This window comes from Lycorma delicatula, chromosome 8, assembly GCF_047948215.1.
Source record: "Lycorma delicatula isolate Av1 chromosome 8, ASM4794821v1, whole genome shotgun sequence".
NCBI lineage: Eukaryota > Metazoa > Arthropoda > Insecta > Hemiptera > Fulgoridae > Lycorma > Lycorma delicatula.
This window is the reverse complement of record NC_134462.1, coordinates 42216456-42231379: the sequence shown is the minus strand read 5'-3', so window position 1 is coordinate 42231379 and position 14924 is coordinate 42216456.

Below are 14924 nucleotides of genomic sequence, written 5' to 3'. Positions count from 1 at the left end.
GAAAATGATGCAATAATTTGCCAGATTTTTTATTGTTTAAATGTTTGTATGATTGTTTGAAATATTTTTAATAGCTTAATATTCAGTATAACTGTAATTATTTATTTATAATGATACTGTAATATATATACTTCAAAGCAAGCTCCCCGAGCGTTTTGAGGTTTAAATATATTTAAAACTTCACATAGTGAAATTCGTTTTCGATAAAACGAATAATTGAAGTAGGACATTCCTTTTGTCTAATATTCATTACAACGCAAAGAGTATTATTTAAATGAAAATTATGTATAAACGATTTGGGAAAGTTAAATGATACTGTAAAAATAAATAGATTTAAAAACAGGTTAATTAGAGAATTTTCTAATTTTTAAAATAGGTTAAGATATTACTATAATTAATTCAGCTCTATCAAATTAGAACTCAACACAATACTTCGGCTTTTGAGCCGATTTATTTTAAATTTTATTATTATTAATTTATTTTAAATAAATTGTAGAAGCATTTAAAAAATTTTTCAACCAATATTTTTAAAATAAAATTTATTTTTTTTTACTTAAACAATACTACTTTGTCAACGAGTTTTTGAATTGTAAAAAATAAACCTTGAATTTTCTGCATCTCCATTTGATTTATCTTCACGTATTTTAAAATTATTTCATGTATTTATAATTTTTAATCCTTCAAAATGGATTTTAACCATTTCTGTATTATATTTTATATCCTTCAAGATAAATGCTGAAGCAATTCCTTTTTACTTCCTTGCTCGAAGTAAAGGAAATACTGTGAAATTTTGGTTTCCAGATTTCAACGGAAATATCTATTATGAGCATCCCTGAATACATTTTGATTAGTTAATGCGTGACGTCTGTACGTACGTACGTATGTATCTCGCATAACTCAAAAAAGATTAGCCGTAGGATGTTGAAATTTTGGATTTAGGACTGTTGTAACATCTACTTGTGCAACTCCTATTTTGATTGCAATCGACTGAAGCAAAAGTGTCCAAAAAAGCCCAAAATCCCCAAAAAATTGGATTTTGGAGTTTTTCTTAACTGCAGTAATAAGCCCTCATTGAGATCTTTTCAACGATGTATCATAAGTGGTATATTTATTTTCATTGGTTTTCAGAGTTATAGCCCAATGAAATTTGGATCTTAGGGGAAGGGACTTAGGTTTGAATCTTCATCTCCTTTTTTTACTTCTTTTAACTCTTTTTTTTTAAATTTAAATATATTTATTTATTAATTATTATTAATCTCTCATTGTAAAAGAACATTTACGATGAATAATAATTCAATAAATAAAAAAAAAAAAAAAAATGAAAAAGCATCAGAAATTTTTAATGAAATAAAATTTTATGTACTTTTCATTCAAAAAAAAAAAAAAAAAAAAAAATGTGTAAATATAATTTAATAAGTGTTCAAGGAAGTCATGTGTTGTCCACATCAGATTTTTTATCCGTGGAGCTGTATACCTAGAGATGATATATAATAGTATAACGTATCATTATCTGTCAATCTGAATTGAATATTTATTTATTTATAATTAATCGTGGTTGTGAAGGGGTACTAATATTAATTTATTACAAACTGTGGAATATATGCACATATTTAAACATTTACAGTGATTATATCTGTAATGTGCTTAGGCAAAGGTATTTTAACTGTCACTCTTTGTAATGAGATACGATCTTTATTACTGGATTGCCTTGCAATCAAGGGTTGATGAGGCAGCGTTGTGATGATGTGATTAGAAGTAACACCATTACGAATTTCAGCGGCTACTTAGATCGGCACCTAGGGCCATGGACCGATTCCCCTTTTCCCTTTAGGCTAACCCTGTATAATAAGAAAATTGTAGATTAATAAGTCGATTTTGACCAGGTAGAACAATAATATTTCGTGGTAATAATATAATATATATATATATATATATATTACTACGAGTTAGTACTATATACACTAGCAACCGTAATATATATATATATATTTTAATTTTTTAAACATGTTGTCCTGTGTGTTGAATTATAATCAATTATTTTTAATTTACAAACCACCAGATACGTACATATACAAAATAAGATTAACCTTTCCTTCAAGTCAAGTGTTAAAAATCCTTTCTCACTCAGTAAAGCCTTTTCGGATCTCTCAGATTCATCGTCAGTTATTAAGGCAATATAATCAACAAATCATTGAGGTATTTTCTCACCAAGGCTAAGATTAATTAACATTGTTAATCTGATGTTAAAACCAACTTAAATAAATCATTCTGTTCAAAATTTATTTGGCGGTTCACTAAATTGAAATTTTTCTATCTATAAATGTAATATTTTTCTAAATGTTTCTGTCTTTTCTTAATGTTTCAAATTTCCTGTATTTCAAGATTATTCACAAATCTGTAATTGTATGTCCTTTTGAAATCAAGTGATCCGCCATATTCGAAAAACATTTCTTATTGTACTTAGATGTTCCGAGAATCTAACTCTGAATGATCTATCGGTTTTACCTACATATATGGCATCACAATCTGTGCATTTAATTTTATATATGTCGCTTAAGTTGAATCTGTCAAAGATATAGGCTGTGTCATAATTAAAGTATTTTCTTATATATATTTCGTGTCAAGACTGGTGTCTTGTGCTTTTGAATTCCATCACGTAACTTACTGTATAAATCTGTGTGATCGAGATGTGAAGAGAATTGTACGAAACAATCAGTCGTGCAATAGACAGGATGCTCTCTTACAAAATAAATTACTTCAGGCTAACGTTAAAAAATATTTAAGAAATTGATACGTTAGTTGCTTTGTGTATTTTCCGATGAGTTTAAAGCTTAACAACTCGCATCAGAATTAGCAACAATAACAAATCGAAAAGGGTTTATTACCCAATTACTTTTCTTTAAAAGCATTTAATTTCATTTAATTATTGAAACTCGGCTACAAAAAATTCGATGGAAAAGAAAAGAGGTCTCCTTTTTGACTATTTTTATTTTAACGTTCTTATAAATTATACTGAGATTCTAAAGATATAAACAAATCTTTAACTATGTAAACTTCAACTATCGTTTTGATAATCTGAAAAAAATAGTTTTGTAGTAATTAAAAAACATCATAACATCAGCAGATTGGACAATGCACAGCTGTGACTTACTTATTATGACTATTGTAATATAAATAATGTGGATGTATGACATTTGATTTTATATTTAAGATTTTATCCGATTGTTTATACTTTACCTGAAATATGTTTACACATATAAATATTAGTTGATCTTTGTTTTGTTTGATTGAACAGTAAATGAACATAAGTGATTCTTGGTTTCGCGATTTTTTAAAATTATACGTTGTAAATGTACTGTTACCGTTTCTACATAATTTTAATTAACAAGGTGATGGAAAGTGACTTGAGCAAGATATAGAATTTTCATTAAAAATGTTGACAATGTTGGTCATCATTTGTAAAAGTATATTGTCGCTTCACTGCGAAACTGATGCTGTACAAGGTATTACTATTATAGATATACTCGTATATCCTAACCTTTTATAAGACTAGAACACAATTTTTAAGCGTACATACAATGAGCATTCTGCTAATTTGATGTAAATACTCTAACTTGAGTAAAAAGCTTAAAGAAGGCGTTAATTCATAATCATAATTGGCTTTTCTAAGACTCATTGTTGCAGTCGAGCAGGGAATGGTCTCAAAGGTTTCAATGTTTCATTATCAGGCATGAATCATTTCGGAGGCATCGTTTTACTATGGGTTTACTCTTTATTAACTTTGTCAGTTTCGAGATTGAAAAGTACAACGTTGAACTTGATCACTTTCACTCGTTGAGTGAAAGCGTTTTTAATTTCTTTAAGGTCTGTTTTTGCAAACATCTGGATATTTTTAATATTGTTACTAAGGTTCGGCATTTATAAGACATACAGAACTGTCCAGGCTGGGTAAATTTATTGAGAGTATAAACTGGAAAGCTATCTGTCTTCCTTTTTAAGATAATAAACATTTTGGCATTTGTATGTATATCATTTATATGTCTACGTAGCTAATATTTGCATACTCGTTTCTTGATTTAATTTATATTTATTTACATTTTAGGTTAGCTTAAATCCAAGATGGTAGATTGAGTTATTTCTTTTTGTTTTCATCCAAATCCAATTAGATATCAGTTTTTTGTTTATTTAGTTTTTTATCAAGTACTTATGTATTAGGATTACTTTTGTAATTATGGATCGGTGAAACCTCTTAAAAAACTGGAAATGGGTCGATTTAAGGTCCCAAGAAGTGATATTAAATAATTTAGTTATCTATCGGAAATAATTCCGATCGCATTTTATTACTGTAACTAAATACAAACGTAATAATCTCGAAACTTCTTACGTTTGAATTTAGTTTCTGTGAACTGCATTCATACCATTTTACTCAGAATATAAGTTTTCTGACAAAACTGTACAAGTTTTGTTTCAAATTTTTAAGTGTTTATTACCAATTAAACGAAGTTATTTTACGCCAAAGATTTTTTTTTTTTTTATACATATTTTCCCACCTACTCCTCTGGAACGGATCTACAATCAAGTTTGACTCGAACCAGAGGAGTGTTCTTTACTCTACCTCGCATCCACACCCGCCGGCTGTATGTCCGGCATGGCAGGTAAGCTCACCGGTTAGCTCTTTTATTTATTTTATAGATGTTCATCATACACTGATTACTGAGAGTCCACCACCCTTGTTCTCTCAGCAACAGTCACCCCTATTCTTTAATCTCTCTCTTTTTTTATATATCATACCAACCCAACCAATTAGTTTAAAACATAAGCCACGGAGTCCTCAGGTTTCTTCACCTCTCTGCCCATCCACGCAAGCACGAACGAGCATGAGCTCCACCTTCGGCTGTCCGTCATCACAATCGAGCAAGAGCACCACCTTAAATTTACCCGTCAATAACAAAGTTTTTTTTTGTTTTTTTTTTTATGTCACGGAAGGTGTGTAAACCACACTCAAAGCTATATCTCAATATTGTCCATTCTCTCAAATATTGACAAACGGAAATTCCACCTACGACAAGCCGTCATCAGCGAGCGGTTTCTTCTTGACGAGCTTCCTCATCTTTCTTCTTTATAACTGCGGTTATGAACGACGAGATCACATTAAAGTTATCCTCGTTAAATAGAATTTTATCCACCACATTCTCCGCCGTAGATAATGGCCCTATAAGTCTTGCACAGGATTGCCTGCTTTCAGTCCAACGGTTACATTCAAATACTACATGTTCAAGGGAATCATATGCCCCACAGTAAGGACAGTTGCTGTTATCTACCCTTTGTCTTGCACATAAATAGGACCTGAACGACCCATGCCCTGTAAAAAATTGCGTTATCCGGTAATTTATGTCCCCGAACTTCCTTTCTATCCATGGTCGGATCAAAGGTATCAAACGATGTGTCCATCGTCCCGTGTTGGCTACATCCCAACGATGTTGCCAATTACGCAGCATCTCTTCATATGCTTCTTTAGAAGGTTATCCACGTGCTATATTCACTCGCATTTCCGCCAGTTGTTTAAGCGGAGGAATTCCTGCAATTACGAGTACTGCCTCGGTGGAGACTGAAGAGTATGCTCATATCACTCTTAAGCCCATGCGCCGTTGTATTCCTTCAAGGGCTCTTCTGTTCTTGTTGCCACGCAGAGCTCTTTCCCAGACTTGTATACCGTAAAGTAAGATGGAATTAACTACGTGAGCGAAAATCTTACGCTTCGCAGTTCTGGATCCTGTCATATTGCCGAGTAATCTGCTAAGATTTTTGACCATGCATTCAGCGCGTTTACGTATTTCATTCACGTGTGCCGTAAAACTCCTCCTCTTGTCAAGCCAGATCCCTAAGTATTTGGCTGAAGTCTGTTGCTGGACAAGATTACCCCCTACTCGGATTAGGATATCAGATATTCTCCTACGGCCTGTCATGACTACGTATTTTGTTTTGCCATGCGAAAGTTTTAAGCCTTTAGTGGACATCCAGACTTCTGCCATTCGTATCGCTGCGTTTGCCTTCTCCAATACCTCTACTTCAGTTTTTCCAGTAACAACCAAGGCCAGATCGTCAGCAAAAGCCACTGGGAAAACACCCAGAGGATATCTCAGCCCGAGAATTCCATCATAGACCAGATTCCAAAGGAGTGGCCCCAAGACAGAGCCTTGAGGCACTCCACACTTTGAAGCGGAAGCAGGATCTACCCTGGTGACAAACGACAAACCTATCCTGCAAGTAATTCTGGATAATTCTTCTTAGGTATCCAGGAATATCCTTATCTCTCAACGCTTGTAGGATCGCATCCCATATCAGCGAATTAAAAGCATTGCTCACATCAAGCAATATCACAATTGGTATCTTCCTGGTGCGCCAAGTACCCGATGCCGCTTCGTCCACCAGACGCATAACTGTCTTAACAGCACCCACTGTAGAAACCAAACGCCCCTTACGGAAACCAAATTGTGCGTTAGAAAGGCCACCATGTTCTTCAATCGCATTTTTCAGACGCAATTCCAGCAATCTCTCTAGGAGTTTGCAGATGTTATTGATCATGCATATAGGTCTATATGCTACTTGTTAGTCATCGGTCCCCAGTTTCTTGATAAGGGCCAACCTGGGACTCTTTCCATTGCATTAGAATACAACCATCTCTCAGGATCTTATTCATGATATTAAGAAGCTCTGCAGACATCCTCTCTGCTAATATTCTGATTATCTCGGCTGGAATGCCATCTGGCCCGAGTCCCTTATGTAGCTTCAGTCTTTTCGCCGCCATTAATAGCTCACTAGCGTCGAGAAGTTCAAAGTTATTATCCACAATCTCCTCCCGAATAGGATCCGCTTGCTGAGGAAATAATTCCTTTACAACACGATGGACCTTATCGTCTGTTAAGGCAGGTAATCTCTTCCCTAACTTGTTGGTAACAATTTTAAAACCCTTGCCCCATGGATCAGCATCTATATCTTGACACAGTCGCTTCCAGGAACTGGCTTTATCCCTTTTAATTGATGCATTATATGCATTCCTTGCTTCCACGTATACCTCACGCGCAGCATCCCTTAATTCTGCCTACCCGATCTTTGGTAGGCTCTTCTTGCTTTCCATGCTGCCTTCATAGTTGTTCCAAATCAGGCGACCACCAGTAAGCATGTTGCTGCCTCCGAGGATAAACTAAGACCCCAGCTTTTCCACATTCATCTTGAACTTGTTCCACAAAGTCTTTGGGGGACTTATCACCAGCAAGTCTTAGGATTATTCTGTCCCTAAACCGTAAGCATCTTTTTTTGGAGACGATCAGCCTTCCCGGCGTTACACCAATTTCCCTGGATAGGGACTCAAATGCTATAAATAGATGGTCCAATAGACTCTCTTTATTAATAATCCTCCAATCAAAGAAGTCGTTAATATCAGTACTCGATGTAAAAGCTAAACCTATTGCCGAACACGATATTCGTCTATTCCGGAACGTCATATCTTCACCGTTTATACACGTCAGCCCTAATGTATTAACATACTCACTCAGGTGACGCCCTCTTAGACTGTTTACAGTTCCCTACAAATTCGGTACTTTTGGCGTTAAAGTCTCCAGCGATTAAGACTTTACGACCTCTATGCCTCATAACTTCTCCTGCAAGATTTTCTAGGAATACTACAAAATTATCTATTCCCGCATTTGGAGAATTGTAGCAAGAAGATACCACGATTTCACCGAGGTCGGCCCATATAAAACCGTCACTGCTGCCACTGTTAATTATAGGGATCCCAGACACCGGAAAACCAATAGCAGCCGTCGTTGTCGTATCCACTAGCCATCCTGTTCCAGAAGTAGATCATAAGGAGGTTCCGACACAAAAATGACGTCTGAGCGCTCCATCAAAGCGGTTTTCCACGATAAAGTCAACGACTGACGGCTCCTATTGCAATTGATTTGTAGAAATCTTATTTTGCAATAGTACACCGACCGGTCCTGTGGCCCTCCTTACCACATAGCATGCACGTTGTCAGGTCTTTACATTGTGCTCTGTGATGACCCGCTTTTCCACACCCGAAGCACAGTTGCGTACGGTCCACACCCTTGCAGGTCGCAGAGACGTGGCCGAAAGACTAACATCTAAAGCATCTTTCTTCCGGTTCTCTTATGTACGCTCGACAATGAACCCAGCCGATGCGAACCCGTCTTTCCGTTAATTTTTTGCGGCCCGAAAGTTTGTGATTACGGTGACATTTTTAGTTTCACCGTAAGCTTGTCTTATTGACGATAATTTAAAGTCTTCGTCCTCACCGAGTACTCGCGATAACGCAGTGGTTATTTCTTCTTCTGTTGTATACATGACTATATGTCCTTAACATGTACCACCGTCCGCCTGCTTTCACGTGACCTGAGATCAATTTTAAGATCCGCCGCCTTGGTTTTCAATAACGTTTTTAGCTAGGCAGCTTTCGTTGAACCTTGGACCCGAATATGTAAATCATCATTTACACCTTTCTTTAATGACTAAATATCACCCACTTCTTCTTGTGACACCGAAGACTTGACAGTCCGTAATAAATCCGCGTAGGATCTTCCCTGCGCTTTAACAATAATAGTACCGCTATCAGTTACCACGGGTGTAGTTCTTGAGACCTGTTTTACTTCTTGACGTAGTCCTTCTCCTGGTCGGACATAAATCTTAATGTTTTCCTCCTGTTGACGAAGTAAGGACAATATAATCTTGCGTAAGCTTGTCCCGAATTTGCCTCCAGGCAGAACGAAAGTCGGTACTGCAGAACTACTTACAACTCTTTTCAAGGCAGCTAATATCGTCTTGAGTAATGGCTCTTCATGCTCCGATGCGTCATAAAATATTGTATATCGCGTAAATTGAATCGTAGAAGCATCACTACACATTATAGTAGAGATATCTTGCTTTATTTCACCTGGTTTCGCTTGGTACCTCCTAGATTCTTGAACGCCTTTATTTTTCACGATGTCATGAAAATGACACGTGTCACCCACCCTCCTGTGGATATTCCTCTAGTTGTACAAGACGCTGCAATAAATCAATAGGCCATTTCCTATGTAGGAGGCGTATCAGATCATCGTCCGATGTTATATCCGCCATTATGTCCACTACTTGACTTTGTTGTGACAATTCAGTCTGAGTCGGAATCTCATTACATTGCTTCAGATGTGAGAGCTCATAAAGAGCCCTCACCGAGGTTCTTAAGTCTTTAGCTAATTCAAAAATCTTAAAAGCGCATTCTTTAATTTCTTTCTTAGTATTAGTGCTTTCATGCACTAATTTCACTAAATTTCCAACTTCTTTCATCAACTGATCAAAGTCTGTGGCCTCGGTAGAATCACTATCTGTGATAGCTTCAATCTCCTCTAGTTTACGTTTTTGAGGTTTATCACCAAGGGCCTCCCTTCTCTTGTCTCTTTGTGGAAGCGGGACCGTCCGTACACTATATGTAGGCTGCGGAGACACGCTCTCCAATTGGCTCACAGACTGTTCCTGCTGCGATACTTCCATCCTAACAGGGGAACGAGCCAGTGTTTTTTTAAGTTTAAAACCTTTGTCAGCCATCTCACAATTCAGTAAAAGCAGATAAAATTATAAAAAATTAAAAATCTAACTCTCAACTCAATCCCAATTAACTTGATACCCCACTCACTATAATCGGAGGGGGTCCAATACGGGGGTCAGGGGGTCACTTACTAGAAGCAAGACTAATAAAACTAATAAAATAAGTCTATATATAACAAGATTAAACTTGACTTCTATTCCAGTAACTTATAAATTAAAATATTTATATACTAACACACTGCATGTTAATAACACACACAAATGCAGTTAAATGTAAATAATATTCTCACTACTATACACAAAGTAAGTAACACGCATAGTCTTAATATAATAAAGTAGCTTAATATTATATTTATAGGTCTCTTATCAAGAGATAACGCAAACAAAAAAAATAAATTTAACTCTGTTCAAGCAACAATAGCTTATCACTGTAAGCTATTCTTATTAATAATATAAAGTAATTATAAATAACAATTTATATTAAACACCTGCATCCATAATAATGTAGAAGCAAGCAACTCTGAACCTTATTGAAACTCAACACAAAGTTTTATACGCTATTAAAAATGTAAAACACACGAAAAATCACTCACACCTACCTCGCGCACTCACAAAAAACCACCAAAACAATACCAATAGCTCCAGGAAACCTCTGGACCGAAAATTTCTCCTAAATTCACAAAACTATAACCAATTTCAGTACCGAAGTACGGAGCCAGTTACAAAGCAACCAAACACTCTGACGTCGAGTCAGACACTGATTACGCCAAAGATTAAGTAGTGTGTTTTTCACTTCAAAGCTTTATCTTTACCCAAAATTTATCGAAAACTATTAAAATTACAATTCTGGAACCTAGTTTTTCTTTTCAATATTTTAGGTTAGATTTCATATAAATCAAATTAATTTACCCCTTAATATCGGTATGAAGCAAAATCTTTCGCCAGCCGACACTCGTTTATGTAAACTTTCTTCTTTATTTTTACCAGTAAAACATATCCTGAAAGTTTATTACATTCTTCGTTAATCATTCTGTATATATATATATATATATATATATATATATATATATATATTGAAATTGTAGGTTATAACAATAAAATCCGTACAGGATGAGTCTTGAAATATTATTTAGTATTCGTAAAGCTCTATGTTGCCATTTCCGGTTTAAAGAGTTTTGCCATAAAAATTCGTATGATTTACTTCTTCTCTTCACTCACAATAAAAATATTGTGTTTACTTATTCTGTTTTGTATATTGATTTCTTTAATTTATTTTTTTAACGTGTACGTTACAATGCCTTTTGAGCCCCTTCCAGCACAGTAAGATGAGTATGTACGACGTGCAAATGAGTGTGGTCTTGTACAGACTCAGGCCGACCATTCCTGAGACGTGTAGTTAATTGAACTTCCAACCAACTAAATGCACCGGTCTCCACTGTCTAGTATTCAAATCCGTATAAAAGCAACTAGCTTTTACTAGGATTTCGAACCTCAGAACCTCCTACTCAGCTGTTAAACAACTGATTTGGGACGACGAATTAACCACTAAACCAGCTGTATATTGGTATTTTATATTCGTCTATATTGATTTAACAAAATAAAATTTCTAATAAAGTATAAGTTGCACTGTGCAGTTTTTCAGTGAAATGAATTTACTGCTTATATCACACTTAAATTTGAATTTCCTTTTTTTACTAACTGGTTATGTGGTAAGTTTTTTGAAAAGCTAAAGGTAGTTCAACAAAATTGATCGATAAAAAAGACCACGGAAACAGAAATAAGCAATATAATGTGTTTAAAATTTATTTTTATCGAAAGGGTAAAGGTTAACTGAAAATAGAAAAGAAGGGAGAGATAATACATGTAAGGACCTGCTAAATAGCTGAATACTGATGATTCTTATGGAAAAGAAAATTGATTTTTTGTTTGTTTTTATTGATTTAAAAAAATATATATTTAAAATTATAAATAAGTTTTTTGTTATTTTTATAGTAATCGAATCTCATGATGTTTGTAGCGAAATAAGTAGGGAGGGTACTTAATATGATTTAAGAGCAGAATACGAGAACATTTCATATTGTTGTGTGCGCGCGCGTGTGTGTGTGTATATATATATATAATTGAATCGGTGGTGTATACTCACTTTCACTTAAAACTTTGTAAAATATTCTAGAATTTTATGTTGTCTTCAGAACTAAGTTTTTTGGTAATTTTTAAACAATTACTCTTATAAGGTCAGTCTCAAATCCCGGATAGATATTTTAAACATGACACAATTCTGGTCCGAAAATGTTTTCCAAAGAGGCACTTAAATTCCGACTTGAAATTTACAAGAGGATATTTAACATTTTTATGCCTATAATATTCGAGTTGTATAATATTAGCTCATAAAGTGACAACCACTGAGGGCAGCTTTTCTATTAAATTGTTTGAATAATGCATCTATAATTTATTATGGTTTGTATTTAATCTTATTTATTAATAATATTTGTCGTACATTTTTATTCAGACGAAACAGTGTTTTAATTAAATGCTAAAAAAAAAGTATTGTAAATTTGCAGTAGGATTTTGCTTAGAAGTCATATAACGCTAATATTGATAGTAAGTCCGTCGAAAAAGAAAACAAATTTTCTTACATTGCTGAATTACTTCAATAAGCTTTTTCAAAAATAAAGTGAAATAAATACTAGATTACTGTATTAAATTAGCTCATGGTAAAAATGTAGACACAAGGGCCTTAAAAATAATGGATCAGGAAAGTTGAGTTGAAGACGAAGCCAATGAATTGTTATAGTAAGAGATTATATTTTCCTATTTTTTTTATTTTGGTGGAAGGGGGTATATTTCTGAAAAGTAACAAAAATAAATCATACTCTAGGAAAAATTAAAGACAAATTGGATAACTTTTTCAAAGGAGGTAAGTAAACCTCCTTTGAGAAAAATAGATTATTTTTCATTTAATTGTAGGATAAGATACTAAAGAAATAGTGCGGCTCGTAGGACCAAAAAAGGATGTGGGGTAGGGAACAAGAAATAATGAAATCGGAGAAACATAGAAATGTTGAGTGTAATGAATGATAGGATATCATGTAAGTAGAAAATTTAATTTGTTTGGAGATAGTGGACTGTATAGGATAATGTTAGGATGGAACAATCTCTTGAACCGTTATGAAATTGAAGATACTTGATATGTATAATAAACAATATTTAATTTATAATAAGATTCACTAAAGTAAATGCACGTAATGAGACATTCCCTGACAGAGAGGAACCGTGTTACTTACAAACAAAGTACTGTTCGCTGGCGAGCGAAGCCGATGTTTCTCCCAACAAATGCTGTGCACGACTGACTTGCGGAGTAGAGGATCTTGTTCACGAAAAATGCTGACTGATTTAATCACCGGTCACAACCAAACCTTCCTAAGCATATTTATTTATGCAAGTCTTACAAAAAAAAAAAAAAATAAAAATAATAATAATAATAAAATACTTTGGGACAATATTGGGAGTGGGGTAGCTTTTAATACTATTGGAAGTTTAAATAGTAAACTTTGAATAATAATATTACAATAAAATGTCTATATAATTTACCCCCCCCCCCCCAAAAAAAAAAGAAGAAATCTTAGGTAATTTTTTATTGATTGTTCAATTATTAGTGGTATCTTTTTGTTTCTTCTATTTAACATAGTAAATCTAGAAAAATCAAAAAAAAAATTTTGGAAGGTGATTTTGGAGGTGGGGAGCAGAAAAAATTCTGATTTTTTGAATTTTTTAAAATTTTTATTTGTTTATTTAAACATACAATGATAATTTTACAATAAAAAACATCATTATAAATTATACCCCATCCCAAAACACAAATCTTAGGTAACGTTTTTCATGTATAATTTTTTCCACTACGTAAAAAAAAATAACCAACGCCGAAGAAGTATTACAATTTTGTTTTCAGCTTTTTTAAAACAATGTATGAATGAAGGAACAAATTCTTCTCATTTTTTTAAAAGTTGACTGGTGTTGTGTGTATGCGCACGCAAGCGTGTAATTTGAATCGATTATCTTGCTGTAAGCAAACAAATAACCATTACATTTGGTATTAGTATGTTGTGTTAAGTCTGTAACTATTTTATGTTTAAAACTGTTTTTAATGACTCAAATTAAATGCTTTTAAGTACTTATTATTAATTAATTATTTTAATTAACTGATTAAGTTATTTCTTTAATATTTTTATGAATTTATTGTCTTGTAATATTTTATTGTTTTAAAAATAATTTTTAATACATCAATTTACAAGTTTTTTTGTTTAGTTAAATTAAACCAATATTATATAATAAATTTGTTATCATAATATAATAAATAAATCATATTAAAAAAATATTACGACATAGATAGAATTTTAATATTGCCTACACTTTATACGGTCGAACCTCTATATAACGAACCTCAATATTACAAAAATCTTGATTTTACAATTTCCTGCACCGTGACATTTTAATAAAATTACGTATAAATTTACCCCTATTTAACGCATTAATACCTTTGTATAACGAAATGGTAACACTGCATATTAACACAATACAGTATGTAGTAACATACAGTAATTTTACGAAATGCTTTTTAAAAATAACATTAAATTTATTTTGTATTTTGGACATCTCTGTGAGTTTAAGGTAGTTATTCATTTGATTTCCGTATCTTAATTATATCTGCATACAAAGTTTTCTTGACAACAGTCAAGAATTGACAGGTTATTTTTATTGAACTGGTAAAGTGAAAATTCCCAAGATTCTCTTATAGCCCATTAATAATAAAATTCTAACAAAAGATTTAACGTGTGTTCTGCAGTTACTGCCTGCCTATACATTAAAGTAGCGGAAATTCCCGAAATCCATTAACTAACGCAGAACATTAAAATTACTGTGCTAACGTTTTTATTCATTTATGTAAATGAGATATTTATTCATAATACGTAGATAGGAGTACAAAAAGCTTTTAAGTGTAGCCTACAAGCACTCTAAGTACGAGGTAAGACCTTACCTTAGACACGTACCTCTTATATAGTTCGTATAATGTATTAAATTTGCTTTTTTTTTTTTGTGGAGGCGAAAACGTTTTTACGTTATCATCGCCCGGAAAACAAAAATAGAAAAGTAAACTATAAAATCTAAGAAAACAAAAAAAAAAAAAAAATTAAAATAAAAGAAACAATCACTAGAAATTTAATAACAAAATTAAAACTTAAATTAAAATATGAAGTACAAAAATAAAATAAAAAACTTAACTAAAAAATTAAACACAAAACATACAATTAAAATCACAGCTAACA